General features: G+C 39.2%; 1 protein-coding gene across 1 annotated transcript in view; it reads right to left on the reverse strand.

The window, feature by feature from the left end:
• The window catches only part of LOC113585753 (CUB and sushi domain-containing protein 1), a 266,455-nt gene that overhangs the window by 142,269 nt on the left and 106,170 nt on the right, over positions 1 to 18,016 (reverse strand). The window lies entirely within an intron of this gene.

The raw sequence follows: 18,016 nt of genomic DNA on the forward strand, positions 1-18,016 counted from the left end.
ACGATTGCCTCCGTTTGTCCTCCTTAATTAAGCACACTTTAACTCGCAGTGCTGACATGGAATATTAGTGTGAGGGACTCTGGTGAGAGTCCCCCTACCCACCACCCACCCTATACTGCTGGGGAGCTGTCATAGCAGCCCCTTTGATTGCTTATGAGGTTTTGGGAAGATCCTGAGAATGTAAGATTAGTAGCCGAACTCCACAAAGACTTTGCAGTGGATTAGCATCCCAGGTCCCTGGGAGTGAATGTGCCACTGGAGTAGATCACAAAAGGCCATGGCAGGTCACAACACTCAAGCTTACTAGCAAAGTTTATTGCTGTAGTTCATTAGTAGCAGACCCAGGTCTGCACAGAAAGGATTAATGCTTTGCTTGGCTTAGACATCTGGTCGATCAGGTCTTAGTCTTGGTCATAGACATCTGGTTGATCAAGTTCAAGGAGATAAACATCATTTACATTTTACATTTTTGGCATTTTGTAGATGCTCTTATCCAGAGCGACTTACAAAAGTGCTTTGTCATCTTTTCATAGAATGTATCCTAGTCAGTACAGTAGGTTAGAGTTCAGGATACCTGTGCAATAGAATTCTGCCAAAATACAAGAATTGATGATGATACATAGAAGTGCAAAATAAGCTTAAGCTCTATATCAAACAAGGAATAAATGCAATAAAAACAAAACCAAATAAGTGCTAAAGTTTCAGTTATGCAACAGTACTATGGAATTTCATAGTTGCAGGATCAATGGTCATTTAAATACTGCACAAATAAGTCTTCAATTTGTGTTTGAAGACTGCAAGGGACTCTACTGTACTTGAGGTTCGAAGTACTCCAGGTATAGATCAGGCTTTAACTGTTGTTATCAAGTATTGAGGGGCTAGTTCATTTTTGGCTTTGTAGGCAAGTATCAGGATTTTAAATCTGATGCAGGCAGCCTCTGGAAGCCAGTGAAGGGAATGTAGCAGTGGAGTGACGTGTGAACTTTAGAAGATTGAAGACTAGTTGTGTTGCTTCATTCTGGATCAGTTGTAGAGGTCTGATGGCCCACCGAAGAAGACCAGCAAATAGCGAGGAGTCCAGCTTTGAGATGACAAGAGACTGTGCAAGGTAGCTTGGGCATCTTAATTTAAATCAATTGTTAACATGGACATGCTTAATCATAGGAAAAAATGTGTGGTTATTTTTAAAACCATTGCATCATCTTCACATCTCTACATTAATCAGATGTTTACCATTCATTTTGAAAAACTTTTAGAATAATCTGCTCTCGAACCCATTATAACTTGTCAGAAGCTTCCAGCTTCCATTAGTAAAATAGACACGATGGCATTGTGGTCTGTCAGCAGACTGCAGACGACCATGATGCCCTGTACAGGAGACAGCTTCTTTCTGTCTCAAGCAAAGCAAAGCAAAAAAAAAACAAAAAAAAACCTCCCTGTGAATACTTAATCACTTGCCACTGACAATTGCTTTTGAAAATTTTGCAGAGCGCTTGCTGTCTACAAAAGAAAAAACTCCAAAGGTGCTGTCTTGGCCTGGAGGGCAGAGGAGGTGGACGGTCGTCAGAATACCAAACGGCCGTGGATGGGGCTGGCTGAGGAAATCATCCACAGCTCGGCACCCTCTGCTCCCAAGACGGCCTCTGCAAAGGGAACTAAAAATAAACCTTTTCCCTCAGGTCTCCTCAGGCCAGCCTCCTGTCAAAAAGAAAACTCATCCTTCACACCACTTGTTGTGCCCAGGAAAGGGATCAGAAAATGTGTGTGGAGGGGTTCTCTATTATACAATAAAAGAAAGGGTCAGACCTCTTTGGACAATAAGAATGACCACACAGGCAGATAGGGGTCTGGTAGTAATAAAAACATAAATAGGTAATACCACTGAGAATGTAAAGAAAAAAAATAATTCTTCAATCTTGATGGGTATGTCTAGAATAGTGGTGGTCCTTGGCATGTGAAGCTGATCTAGTAAAATATGATTACAAAATCCAGCAGGCAAGCTCAGTAGCCACCCTTGTGTCCTCTGGGAAATTTGTCAACTAAATGAAAGAACCCGCAAGCGTACTGTAGGCGTCTTCTGTCTCACTTACTTTCTTAATGCAACATGAGACAAATGCTACTGCACAAATAACACTGCCAACTGTATTTTAATCTAAAAAAAAGTCAGGCCACAGTCATCTCGCTTTCATTATAATTGCTTTCATCTTAGGAAATCAATACTCAATGATGACCTGAAATACATAGTTTCTTTCAAAACACCAGACAAAAACATGCGCTAAAGGAATTCACTTATGAGTTTAGTTTTGCTGACAACAATATGAGTTATCCCATATTGTTTGCCAGTCATTTGTTGTCAGTTCTGTGCTTCCAAATGACCGAAGCATGAACTTTAAGGAATAGTGGGGATTCTTTCAAAGTACCTTCATCCTCAGCCAATATATCAATATAATTGTATAAGAACACCATTTTTTTATTGAAGTGAGCTAAAGACATAAAAAATGCTCCTTCTTTAAGAAACACAGCCAGCTGCTGCCTGTGGTTGCCAGGAAGTGCAGTTTAAATGCAACCCATGTGGGGCATGGCATTAAAGGTTTTTATTTGAATTTCAATTTGATATTCACTGAGGCAACAAATCAACATTGTATCTAATTTCGCAGAGTTTATTAACTACTCCTGTTAAAGGATCTCACCATGGCACATTACTGAAAACATAGGCTTATCTATGTGAGGAGACAGGAATAACAGTGCCGTATACTTTCCTGAGGTGCTCCTATAACATCAGCAATCTTCAAGAACAAATTACAATTCATTTAATTTGGTTCATCAGGCCATGCTGATGATAATCTCTACCTACAACTCGCAGATGAGGGGCAAACTTAACATATAAGGGCATTTGCTTAAAGTAAGGGTTTGGGGATGAATTATCAGCACCAGGCACAAAAAAATGAGCACACATACACACACTAAGTTGTGATGTGTCTGGTTCTCAGATGTTAACACATCTATTTTCACTTACAATGAATCGAGATACTATTTTGGCTCTGCCCATTTTAACACACTTAAACACTTTCACCACAAAGCGCAAGGTTCAATTATTTAAGTTATTTGGAAAGAGTCAAACTCTTTACAAACCCATTTGTTTGTCTGTCTATACTTTAATGGAATTACCTCCCGGGACTCAAACGTGCATCAGTATTGAGTTAACAGCAGCAAAGGACTAATAAAAAAGAGAAAAGATTACACTGACATGTTTCTTAGGGTGAAGTGTTTTTTGATGTTTGCCTGAGATAAACCATTCAACATTCAGCACAGCTTAAATAACTTCACGCTGCACCTATATGTAGTGTCTACCACATCAGGCAATAGTCAACAAACTTCACATAGCGTGCAACCGCAATTTGTTCCCAAATGTCAAGCATGGACTTACATTTATGAGTTATACAATTTGCACCTGGAGTTTCTTTTTTTGGGGTGGGGTGGGGGGGGGTGGCGAGTATACACTGATTAATCGATTTTTCTGAGGCTTAGGGAATACATGTGTAGCACTTTGATGTCAAACCCCTTCTCAAAGCAAACCCATCAAAAATGGGGCCAAAAAGTCAGTTGGTGGTAAGACACAGAAAACAAATAGAGTTAAGCTACAGTTATTGGCCCAGGACTGCCCCTGACATGTTGTGCAAAATAAGATTACCAAGGAGACAACAGGTTTTCTCACAGTACTCAACAGGTGTGCAAGAGTTGTACAATATACCAATATACACAAGGTCTATACTTTATGTATTTCCACTGCAATGAAATTTCAGAAATTTTGGACACAGACATAAGATAAGCTTGTGTATTGTCCCATAGTAACTTCACAGTGACTCGGATTGCTTGTCTTTATTCTAGCATGCTGGCTTTTAAAATAAAACAGTAAGTGCAAAGTTAGATCATCTGCATGGTCAAATGTGCTAACAAATGTACCAGATGCAGCTACTGCCAAAAACCAGGGCATTATGAGGGTAGAAATCAGAATGAATCAATAAAAGTGGACATACCCAAAATATTAGGTGTGTCAAAATTAATTGTTTTGTACATTGTTGAGATGCAAGAATGTACAAGTGAGTAACTGTAAATGCCCTGGTTTTACCTTTGAGGACCACAAGTGGATACAGAAACAATACTACCATGAAGAAAAGATCATGAACACTATGAAGGATGTATGCCTAGATATGCCTGGACTGCCATAAACTGAGGCATGTCACCTTCAGGACAGTTACCTGAAACATCAACTATGCAACTATGCATCAACTATGCAACAAAGCAACTATGGAGATTTTTAGGGACAAAAAGTATAATGTTCTCAACTGGCTGATTCAATCAGTAGACCTGAACCCAACTGACCATGCATTTCATTTACTGAAACAAGATGAGGCTGGAAAATGGCTACATTACAGACCAGGCCTGACATCACCAAGGGAGATATCCAACCATTGTTTAGGGTTTGCAAATTGTAAAATACTTTGCTATACCGATATTTCAATAACGGAAACAAATGAATCCATAACATACCTCCCAAACATATACTACAACTAAGATCTACTCTAGGTGAATAGCACTTGATTAATGCAGATCTGTGGACATTTGCTTATCTTTTTGTTGAAGCTCTGTGTGCTAATTATGTTGTGATGCAAAAACAAACTGCTTGTCCATAGGTGATGTATTCCTACACTGCTGAGCTCAACCTGCTCCACATACTTTAGCTGCAGAGGTGGGAAGGTTCGGCGATTAAAGGCAAGTTAATGCATTTCACACATGGCATCATAGGGCTGCCAAGTTCGAGGGCTCTGCCACTGGACTCAGGACAGCCAGTAGGCCTGCATACTAATACATGATGCTACGGAGCTTGCTTATTAATGCATGCTCTCTGTGACGAACAGCTGAAGAACCACATTCATACAGGCCACCTAGCCTAGCTTTTAGGAGAAGGATGGACACAGTGCTCAAAATATGAGGACAGCACAGATACCAAATTCATGTTTTTCATGGCAAGAAATAAAATGTCATTGATGAATATTAGCATAAATATTTCAGTGGGCAGAGCTGTAGAACTGTAGAAAGTCAACTTTACAACTGATGAAATGCTAATTTTACAAACATAAATGAAATCTATACGGAGTTACTTAGTATTGTATGTCTTACATCTTGGTGTTATGTGCTAGCAGTTGCCCACATGCTGGTACCCACTAGCTTTTATGTAGATAGATAGATAGAACTTTATTGATCCTGAGAGGACATTACAGTGCCACAGTGGCAGAGCATAGAATTGTAAGCATCACAAACATGTATTAGGCATCTAGTGAGGGAAAAAATGTCAATAGCTATAATATACTATTAGCCACATTAGCCCGTTTGGGTGAAGAATTGCTAGCCTGCATGTTTGTACATCCAATAACATTATTGGTGGTCAGCAGCTTACTACAAAGACCCAGAACCATATACCTCCACTTTCTGGAAGCAAGCCCGAGCTGGCACAAGACACACAATATTAAAACTGCATCCCCATCTTTGGCCTAGTGTAACCATGCTAGGAATTCTCATCTGAGCATTGTGTGGCCACAGTAGGATTTCAGGCACAGGTTGCAGACCTTTACATGAACACAGGCCTTCAAGGATTCCAAACTGTCAATAATGTGTCAGGTCAGGAAATGAATGGCAATGTTCTCACTTGAGCCTCTAAGGAAACTTTGAGCTGGTAGAGAATCGTGACCAAAAACAGGTAAACAGTCACAGAAGATAATTTACTTAGGGAAGATGTGATCAGTTAGAGACAGGTCCTCTTTGTTGTTATTAAATTAAAATTCCTGCCATGATTAATTGATGTATGACATGTCAATCTCTTAAAATAGCACCATCTTAACAGCTCTAGATTTCGCACTGTCAAGACACTGACGGATCCTTGCCTGCTCTTTTTTATTATTATTATAAAGCAGCAGACATGGCTCATGGACTCCTAAATTAAAACGCTAATCCAACCATCTGTAATACTGCAGTCTTCAGAGCTGAGAATAAATTTATGAGACCAACAATTTGAAAGCCACCAAGAAGCTTGTGGAAACAACACAAAACGTTGCGTGAAGCAGTGAACTAGATCTTGAAATGCCCTGGAATGGCGTCTCCCCCTCGCTTCAAATGCCCTGTCTCCCAATGCAATTGTTTGATGTCTCTCCAGGACATTTCAGACTTAGAGACCAACATGAGGGCTCTGGTCCATGCCCTGGGCAATCAGAGGGAACATTTTGCTTGTAACCTGCCAAAAGCGCGACTTCCACAACTCCACTTTGCTGGGTCTCATCCTCTCCTGCAATCCGAGGTCACAAGACATCGTCAAGTAAGGGTGTGTGAGACTGTGAGGGTCACACAGTGAAGGATTGGTCTTTCTTTTTCATGTTCTTATGTGCCCGCTTTTGTTCCTTTTCCCTTTCTTTCAAAGATTATACATAATTATTCCAACCTAATCTGAATTTATATTTAATTTCAGTGAATATGTTTGAAACAAGCTATGCAGATAGATTTTAAAATAAAAATACATTTGTCTTAAGTTAGAGGTATGAAAAAGAAAAAAAATCAAGAAACAGCATGAGTAGAGAAGCAAAGCGTAAAAAAGCCTGGAGCATGGTCAAGAGCAGAGGATGGACTAAATTTGTCCATTTTTTAAGATGTGTGCAAGGGCACTGTGTTTTGTGTTGCTGGAACAATGTTGTTAACGAATCGCTGTGAGCAAACATGTCGAGCCAAACAACTGCTGTGCACTTCAGTTTGCACAGCTCTGTGGGCCTGTGGACACTGATTAAACTTAGTCCAAGAGAGAAGGATTTTCAATGGGTAATCTTCATCGACAGGCTATTTAGTGCAACACTAGGCTTAATCAGTGCCTGGAAAGCACAAAATCTCATATTCTAATAATGGTGGGTGCATAGCAACTTACCCATGCAAAACATTCAATCCCTGCAGTTTGAAAAGCACTAAATTCAGTAACACTTCTATTTAAAAGATTACAGCAAATAAAAAAATCTGTTATTTACAAATGCTTATATCAACAACCACAGGCACATCACTGTCTCTGGCTGTCCATACTGCCAGAATAATAAGTCGCAAATGAGTACTATACCTTTACCTTTAATATATTCTCCCTTAATGTAATTTATTACTTTTAATATATTCTCCTTTAATTTGCACTTTATATACCATAAATATGGCCTGAAATAGTAATAATGCCTAATAACAGTTCAAAACAGTTCAATAACACCACCAACACGCCAATATATCAGACATAAACAAATTTGTAATGCAAAAAATCAGATGTGCAGTTGTAGGATGCCACTCACAACAGCAGCCTCTTCGTTTGTGAACTACATATATGTTTTTGGGGATTTCAGGCCTGTTTTTCCCCATATCTGTGGCTCTAAGAAAACAAGGGACATACCTGAGAGGAACACATCCCCCAGGGGTGTTCAGATGTGGAATAGAGTGGCCATTTTAGTGAATGGCTAAGTGCAAAGAGACTTGACCAAGAAAGGGCATTACTTCAGGAAGAAGTTAAGATTTTAATGGATTGGAGCTTAGACACTGTGTCCTTGGACATTTGTCCTTGAACATCACCTCAGTGACCAAGTATATACTGGGTTATTCTAATTGAGATCACTAAATTTTGTTTGAGAAATAAGATGGGCATTTTGTGAAAGGCCAATCAGTCAAGGAAATCAATATGTTCCTACTTACTCTGAGATCTTAACGGGAGCAGTTAAAAAAATATTATGTTCCAGTTCAGAGAGGCTCTCACTTGGTTTGTTTGATATCATAGTATCATAGTATGTTGAAGTGATCAGTATCACACTAGGAATTGTTGATTGACTCAACAATAAACCCAGGATGTACTGGGTGCTTCCCATGCGCAGGACCTTTGACTTCTGCAAAGACAAAATGAAAATGGAACATTGAATGGTATATGTATGAGTGTTTGTGCATACATTTGCAGAGTTCTTCCTCTGCTCCAGTAGAGGAAATTAAGATCCAGCTATCCACTCTAGGGGAAATACCTTTCCTGCAATACCAAAAAAGTCACATTTGGTTCCAAGGAAATCAATGTTGCCATGACTGCTAGCTGAGGGTGGAGGGCAGGGGGTGCAAGAAGAGGCAATAACTCAGTTTTCAGCTTCCCTTTAACACTGTGGACTTTGTGTTATTATACCAGGGAGCATGCAATTTTAGCTCAGCTTAAAAAAAATTACACATCGTGGCACAAAAAAGAGAAAAAATTCTTGACTGTGTAGAGAGCCTATAAGAACAGAGTGATCCCTGACCTCCCTATAATGTGAAAGTCTGTGCACCCTACTAATCTTTTGTTCTTGCGGGTAGAGTTTCCATGTTCTCCCTGTGTCTGCACTGGTTCCCTCCGGGGTCTCCAGTTTCCTCCCACAGTCCAAAACCATGGAGGTTAGGTTGATTGGATACTCTAAATTGCCCTGAATGAATGTGACCTGTGTGTATGTAAGTCCAGTGATGGCTGGTGCTCTGTCATGGTCTTAACCTCCTCCATTTTCCCTGCACCCAGTGCAGTGCCACAGGGGGCTGTGGTTTCTGATTGAGATTACACTGTGCGCAAATTGGCTGCCACTTCTCATTGGGTGTGTGTGAGTGATTGTAAAAAAGCTAATTATCTGAAAATTATCCTTGAGTTCAAGAAAGGCACTATATAAATGTAACTACTACTACTACTACTACTACTACTACTACTAATACTACTACTACTACTACTACTAATAATAATAATAATAATAAAGACTATAACAACATTTAGCTTGGAAAATTCCCTCCTGCCTGCCATTATTATTACAAAGCTTCTAATACGTCACTGCATTGTCACAGGACACTGCAATATTACAACAGATGTGCAATACATGACATACTACAAAAGCAGTCAACAGGGAATGTCAATGCTTGCATTTGCTGCCAAATCTAGGTCATCTCTGTCAAAACAAGGGGAATTTGAATAAGCTTGCAGGTGGCCACGCCCCCAGCAAGTCCCTCCTCATTATCCTCTGTATCAGTCGCGGCACCTGTTCAATAACCACCGGCACCTGCTCTGCACACCTCATGCTCATTCATCAATTAGCCCATGCACCCTAAAGACCCTCCCCATGTTGACAGTCTATGTGAAGGCTTGCCGCATTCTGAGCCTGGCTGATACCCAGCTTGTCCTGTTAAGACCCCACATGTTTAGTCTGATTTTGTGCCTGTTTGCCCCTGGATATTCCTGCCTGCTCAGCTCTTGACACCATTCCTGTATGCTTTTGAATTTACCTTACCCTGCACTACATCCAGTCTCACGGCTGGTATTTAAACCGCAATTACAAACCAGAGTGAGCCGAACGATCCTTGCCGCGTGCGCTATGGTGTGCGGATCAGACAACATGGTGTCCCACTGACATATGGAGGACCAATTTCCCCTCAAATGTCATGGGGATTGCATCATACTGAACACCTAATTCCATGGGGAAAAAAGGGGTGAAATAATGGTGCTTGGTAGGGTCCGAGATCGCTGAGGTCCGAGATCGCTGAGCACATGACTTGTGATTTGCTGGAGATCAAGCATTTCTGAAAATATATTATGAGCATGCAATTTGTCCATACCTAATATGCAGGTAAAATAAGTAAATAAATGACTATATAAATAAATATACTTTTTTTTCCCATGTAGCATTTCAAGAGGTAGTACTTGAAAAAATACTACTCAATTACAGTATTTTAAAGAAGGGGAAAAAAACACTAAATGTTTCCAAAATTAAAACCCTAGGAAATAAATTGCTGGCTTTTGTGGAATGTTTTATACTGCCTTCATAAGAGTCTGTGAAGCAGGATGACTATGACCATGAATGTGCTAACATCTTCACTCTGGATTACTCAGAAACATAAGGCTTTCCCTGAATTAACAAATCTATTTCATTTACAAACAACTAAAGGCTCCATGAGCCGAACTAAATGTGCAGTTGTATGGCCTGCTAGGACCTCTGGGAGACAGATAGCAAAGAGAATGTAGTGCAGTAAAAAGCTCAGTTCCCTTCAAATTGCATGAACAACTTCATGCATATATGACCGAGTTTACCTGACAATGAGCGCTTGTTCTGTAGGCAATCTGACAAGCATCAGTCATTTGTCAGACTCCACTATTCAATTGCTGGGAATAACTCAATTGTATTTTTGGCTCATTGCAGTAAATGCTGGAATTATGTCTTGTAATCATTCACTGTTTTCACAGAACAGGGCTGATAGTCTGACTAAAGACCAACACAAAAGTATAGATCCAGAATGTTCTAAATGACCCCCAACACAAACCCTAAGTACAGTAACTCGTAAGACCCAATATAATTTATTCACAGTGGCCATATTTAAATGCAACAATTTTCACCTGCAGAACTCATTCCAATTATAGATTAAGAGTGAGCTGTTTATGCATACTGTACGAGTGTGCTGTTTATCCATACTCTACTCAACAATCTGATCAAAATCTCCATTTACATGCACATTAAAACTAATCAGATCCAAAATTATGTGCATGCGTAAAGCACCACTTAGTGTATGCACTACAATGACAGAGAGCAGCACGTGTCCAGTCAGGCTTGGCACACTTGTTTGTTTTTTTTTTGTTTTTTTTTTAATTACTCTAAAATTATAGAAGAATAAGGAAAACATACTTCACATATTTATTAAAAAAGGGGCAAGAGGTTGACATATATACTTTAATTTGTTCTACAGTTTATGTAAACCCACTGTCATTCATTTGCTCATATAACCTACTTGTCTGAAGAGCTCATTACTGCAAGCTTTATGGCCATCCATCTTAACTTCTTTTAAGGCTTTTAATGTTTGAAATATAAACTTTGCCTCGTCTGCAGCTGCAGACACATACATGCCTCTCTTCATGCTGAATGCCTCTCTTTATGCAGAACATACTCAAAGATTCCGATCAATAATAGTTCCAGATACAGGCATTTACATGGCTTTTATTCTTCTATTTAACAGATTATTAAAGGTCTACCCACTTCGTTCAATTGGATTTAAACTGTATTCAGAATGGCCCTAATCGGAATAGTCTATTCCGATTGAGGTGCATACATGGACATATTCTATTCTCTTTGAGCTATTAGTTATATTATAAACAGATTATCAGGCTGCATATAATCATAGCCAAATGTTTTATTTTTAGACTTATATTTCTGAGCAACCCATTTTCTGCAGTTGTGTTTGGAGGGAAATTGTGCTTCTATCCATTCTGTAGTTCTATGCATTCTTTATTTACTTTATACGTTATATGCTCAAATATAAAATGAAGATGCATACTTCAGAATTTGTTAAACAGAATAGCTGGTCCTGTCCTTTAATGCAGCTTAACGTTAACAAGCATCATTGAGGCACCCTCCGGAGAATGTCTAACAATCAATCAAAGAACCCACATTTTTATACATTGGTCAGAAGTGATTATATATTCACCCCACCTTTTTACATACTAGTGTTTGAATTTGCCACCATTACATCCAAACTATACATTAGTCAACATAAGAAAAGAAGAATTCTTTTAACCTTGTCCTAAAGAAGATTGTTTTTCTACATGGTCCTTAGCCTGGAGGTCATATATCTTACCCTGAGGTCCACCAAAGCCTACCCAGGATCCTTTTCTGAAGCCTGCAGAGGCCTCTACAGAGGCTTCTGCCCTGTACGCAAATCATTCTGAAAGGACAAAGAACATACTCCCTCATTATTAACATGTCTAATGCACTGTTAGGCCTCTTTTCCCTGTTAACACTCTTTTTATTACCTCAGGATCAAACTAATTCAGTTTTTTTCTGTGAACAATGGCTGTGATAGTTTATCACCATTAACCCACCAAGATGACAACAGCTTGTGCTGTGGTTCATCAAGACCTATACCTCTGTCTAGATTGATTTTGTAAAAATCTTTGGGAATGGACATGAGTCCAGCTAGTGACAATACATATTCACCACACCTAGTGTGGAAAAGGACAGTCTCTACAATAACATTTAAATGAACTCTTAATTAATGAACTCTTTCTTTTGCTTTATACATTTTTGTATGTGTGACTGGGAGATAAACAATGATAACTGGTGTGTTAGTAGCCTGTGTGACATCATTTTGTGTCTTCAATAGCCATTCTTCTGCCAAAAATCACACAATCTCAGAACTATGCTCTGAAACACTACTCCTTGCATATATAATTTGCGCACACACACACACACACACACACACACACACACACACACACACACACACACACACACACACACACACACAACAGCTTGTACACATATATATGCAGTCCTGCTTATGCCTGCTGAGGATGATCCATACTACGTGAACCGCAGCACCTTTTTATTTACCTGCTATAGCACACCTACTGTACCTAGTAATAAACTGGTGAATTTAATCAGATGTGTTTGAGGAAGGAAATCCCCAAACTGTGCTAGACTCCCAACTCCAAGACAGAACCTAAGTGCCATTTTCATACAGAACAAATAGCTATCTCTCTGGTCAATGAGCCTAATTAAAAGTTTCATCACTGTCTCCTACCTGTGCTCTAGAGATGGTTTGAAGACTTCCCTAGTCTTGCCTTGACAGTGAAAGAACCACCATATGACTAGGGCACTGTCCAGCAAGAGAAACAGGAGTATCCATGAATACCAAAGGGAGTCCCTGAGTGTAATCAAATCTTTCCACTTGTCTGGCCTTTGTACCATATCCTGGTTCTGCAGGGTTGATTAAATGTTGGTCAGACTGTCATCACATTTGACAGGCCAGCTACTATCCTAGGGTCCGGCCACGGGTAGGGAAATTGATTGATTTATATCTTCTGGAGCAAGGCCCTGCTGGAGCTTTCCCTTATCTAAGTCTTGGTAGTGATGGTAGAGAGAAAATTTCTTTGAATCTTTTCAATAAAGGTCTGATGAGATGATTAATTTAAATAACTGAAGATGAGGACCAAGCACTCATTGAGGTGATCTCAAAAGCAAACAAGCATTATTTCCGTATGATTAAAACAATTTAAGACCACCGTGTACACAGACAGAAGCGATCACTGAGGAGGAGGGCAGAATGTAAAGATGTTAGTGCAGAGATAATGGGAATTCCACCACGACAGCTTATCTACAGTGTGATGAATTACATCTAAAAGTTTCAAACCAAACTCTACACTGCTCTTATTGGGACACATGGTGAAGATGAGTGAAAAAGGCAATGAAAAATGCCTTTGCCTTTGTTGTGTATCCACTTAAACCTGATATATGTGTGAAATCTAACATTTTAGTAATGTACACACACACACACACACACACACACACACACACACACACACACACACACACACACACACATACACATATACATATACATATACATATATACATATACATATACATATACATATATATATATATATATATATATATATATATATATATATATATATATATATATATATATATATATATATATATAAATAAAAGTCACTGTTATTGGCACCCTCTGCCCACATCAAGAAAGAGAACTTCTTCTTACAATGCTGGATGAGATGGAAAAAGACATAATATGATCTGAGACCATTATTTAATATAACGTCTCTTCAGATCCTTTGGTCTTTGCTTGTGGACTCTCCTCTTCAGTTCATCCAACAGGTATTCAGTGGGATCAGAGGACCGGGATGGACACAGCGAGGCTTAGCACCAAAAAAGCGCTATATAGCTCCTGTACTTTTGTTCATGTTGACTCTGGAAATGAAATCTAATCTGAGTTCAAGAAAGTGGTCATACCCTCGAACTAATACAATTACTCAGCACACTTGGCTTTTAATATTGTTTAACTACCCACCCAGGTAACGTTAAAACCCCTGAATTCCTAGGGAAAATCAAGGGGATGCCTATTATAAAAGCTAATATTAAAAAGATAAAAGGCCAACTACATCACCATAGCTACACAAACAGCTATTGAAATGAAATAAACTCTATAATGATGTCAAAATCACCTCTAACAACTAGTCCTAGGTACCTTGCCTAATGACTGAGCACATGTGCTAGCTAACTAACATTAGATAATTTACATTTGCCTGACACTTTCATCCAAAGCAACCTACAATTATGGCTGAGTACACTTTGAGAAATTGAGGTGAAAGGGCTTTGCTCAGGGGCCAACAGTGGGACTTGAACCAGCAACTTTCCAATTACAAGTCCAATACCTTAATCAGTGAGCTACCACTGCCCTAACAGTTCGAAAGTAACTAACGTTAGCATTCATCCATAGGCACTTGTCACAGTGTAATTCAAAAACTCTGAAGGTACTTACTTAGCCTACACTTTTGGGCTAGCTACATACATACATACACACATACATACATACATTAACCTACATTCAATGACAACGTGAGCCACTGTAATGAATGGCAAGAGGCCGGCTCGGCAGACGAATCTATCATCAAGGTTAAGAATTGGTATAGTCTAATCTGAGGGTGTCTGAAATCGTATTACGTGAGCCTTCCATCCATGAATACAAGACATCAAATGTAATATTTAAAATTACATTTAAGAAAGATATTTAAATATCTTTCCCATAATTTGAACTATGCTTGTAACGCAACCAACTCTTGCAACTGTGATCCAGTTGTAACTAATCCTTCAAGAAAGTTTTGAATCTTAGTCCTGACTGTGCAGCTACAGTTGCCTGAAACAATTATTTCCCTAGAGGTGATAAGTATTTTCAGATTTTCAAGTCTTTTTATATGTATTGCCTGATCTTTGAAGGTCAACACAATTTGTTTCCTTCCATTTCATGTATTCCCTGATTTTCTACCACATTGGCCAATGGTGCTGACACTATTTCTAACAATTTCTATGATTGTATTAAATGTTCATAGCAATTGTTTTTACATCTTTACTTTAGATTTGTTTAAATCTAAGTAAAAGGTTAGATTTCTCTCATTTTTTTTTTCATTTTCATTAGCAAGGCTGCCAAGAATTCATATTTCAATAGATACCAACCCTACATTTTGAAGCATAAAGAGTCTGAATAACTGAAAAACTTCAGTTTTAACTTTTAACTCAAACTTGACAAGCCATATGCTTTCACTGTTGCTCAGTGCTGACCATACTCTCCAGCTGCCTAATGTAACCTATGTGTAAATTCGCATCTGCTGCTTATAGGCTTATAGGCTTAATATCAGAAAATACAGAAAAAAGAATATATGTTTTGCTTTGCTTTGCTTGTACAAACTTGTATCGAGTTTAACGTTTCTGTTTATGTACATGATATTTAGTAATTTATTCTGTGAGTTAGTGGAGCTGAAAATAGTAAGTATATAAAATTGTACATAAGAACACAATTTTGTAAGGGCTGTTCACTGTCTTAATTCCAACTTATATCGCCAACCAAATTGGTGATATAAGATCTAAATCAAGCATCAAACCACAATTACTTAATATAACTATAATATGACTAATAACTGTATATAAAATGCCTTACTAATAACAATGCATATGAAATCTGACAAGATTATGATGCAAATTAGTACAGGTATAGGCATTCTTTATTAACTACTATACTACTGATCAAATGAACAAACTGCCATCTAAGATTTCTGGGAGTATCAAGGAAGGGAAAATTGCTTCTAGGTTCTAGGTTCTTCTAGCACACTGCTGTGCCATTCAGCACTCTGCAGGCAAATAGATTACAATTAGTCTGGTGTAATGGCCCATACACCTTGCTCTAAAGGCTGCTGGGAAACCTGTGGGATGATTATGGATGACATGATCTAAACAGCAGTGAATGGGGTAGATGAAATAGTGCTACTCACATTTAGATGTGCACATTATGGGCTTAAGCGCCTCCAAGCCACTGTTTGTTTTTTTTCCCCCAGATCTAGCCCATCATCCCCAGGCTTCTTTCCAACAACCTGGTACTTCCGAGTCCCATCCAAATATTTGAGCATTAGGGAAGACTCAAATCACACAATGGCCACTTTATGTGCGTGAAAACAGCATGATCGGTTTGAGGCACAACATTAAAAAAAATAAATGCTTGCCTTCTAAAACATAATGATCTCCATTTCACAAGCTCACTTTGTGCTAATGAAACTTGCTAAGTGTTGAAAAGTAAGAACAGAGAATGAAACCAATTATACCTCTGTCCTTACATAGTTGAGGTTCACACTTGCCAGTTTGGTATTTGAGAATCTGACAAGTCTGATAATAATCTTATGATATAAAATCATCTTCAATATCTGTAATATAAAATTAGCTTCACTGTGGGTAAGTACTCATGAAAATTCCAAATCCAGTTAGTGTATTTGCCATTATCTTATATCATATGGTTTGGAAACCAATTTATAGTGGATGTGTAATTAAAATGAGCACTACTAGAATTCACAATGTAATTGCATTGTGTAAAACACTGTCCATCTTGGCCACCAAACATATAGCCTCTATAAAAAATTAATTAGCCTGATGGATTGGTTTATAGCTGTGTGAACAGCTCCTAACACATAACAGAGAAAGGTCATACAATCATTTGAAATGTTGTGTAGTGACGACTTCAATGGACTAATACACATGTAATCAACCCAGTGGGAGGAAATCAGAAAGCAGTTTCTCAGCATTCCATTTGTGCGTGACAGTATGCATCAAAAAGCATGTCACATGTGGCCTCAAATGCAATGTTTGTGAGCTGCAGGAACAAGCACGAGCTCTGGACCTGCCAATCATGCTCACCACATCCGGAATGTCCTGAACAGAGTGAAGGACACTGACAAGTGGCCGCTTCGCTGGGTAATGAGATCGTGATGCATAATTGTGGGCAGCCTCTGAAGCAATGCGGGAATAATATCTTGCACCGGGGGCAGGATTGTCTCACAGTGAGTACAAAGCACACATTGTCACAACATCTGCATTCCACAGCAGTGCCTCAATGATTGCCATATGGCCATAAAAACAGACTGTTTTTTTGGGAAGGCACCTCATTGGCACACAGCAATAGGTGATGTTGAACATCGGAGACCTGACTTTCAGATGTGCAAAACCTTCAAGAGATTCTCTCATAGTAAGCTGTGTGGAGGCCCGTGTCAGCAGTGGTCTGAAATATGGCTCCACTGAGCCATATTCTGGATTGGGGGAAGTGGGGAGGGATAAAGCATGAAAAAAGGCCTCTTTATAGATAGGTCTGGCAGTGCAGTGACACAAGCGTTCATCATTCACAAAACCCAGGTGTCACCAGACATATGCTCGAGCCAGCCACGTTCGCTGCATGGCTGTATTGGAGATGTTTTCAAAGACGAGGCAGTGGGGCAAAGCTCCAGCTATCTAAAACTTTGTGAACATCTCTGAACTGGTGTTTGTACCCCAAAGCTGCACCGAATTTGACTTCCCGGACCTGCATGAGATAGAGAAAATGTGAGCATACCATCAAAAAGAGCAAACCCAAGAGCCTGGCCTGACTTGTGTAGTTTCCAGGTTTTGTCACTGCCATGACGGGCATAGGTTCTCCTTTCACTGAACTGCACTGGTTTTCGCAGTCATGTCCGGTCTAAAGTTCATTTTGTCACAACATGCGCTGTGCACAATAAATTTCCAAAGTGCACAGCTTGAACTAAGCTCAGCACTGCTGAAAGCAAAATCACTAGATATGTTATAGGACTGTTCACCTAATCCCTCCATCACAAAGAGTTTGCATACAAAGGATGGGTGATAATATACAGAATACAAGAGGGGCTCTGACTAACCGGATTTCAAATCTGAGCGTTAAGGTGAATAAGTACTGGGGCAGGGATTATGTCCACACCCTTATTTATTTGTTTGTTTATTTGTTGGGGGAAAATTATCTCAGAGGAGTGAAGCCAATATTGAATCAGATCCAGTTGAGACTAGTGTGCCTTGCTTAATCTTCTTAATAATTGGAAAAACCCATTGATAAGCTTGCAGAGAGG

This window comes from Electrophorus electricus, chromosome 11, assembly GCF_013358815.1.
Source record: "Electrophorus electricus isolate fEleEle1 chromosome 11, fEleEle1.pri, whole genome shotgun sequence".
In the NCBI taxonomy this organism is placed as follows: Eukaryota; Metazoa; Chordata; class Actinopteri; order Gymnotiformes; family Gymnotidae; genus Electrophorus; species Electrophorus electricus.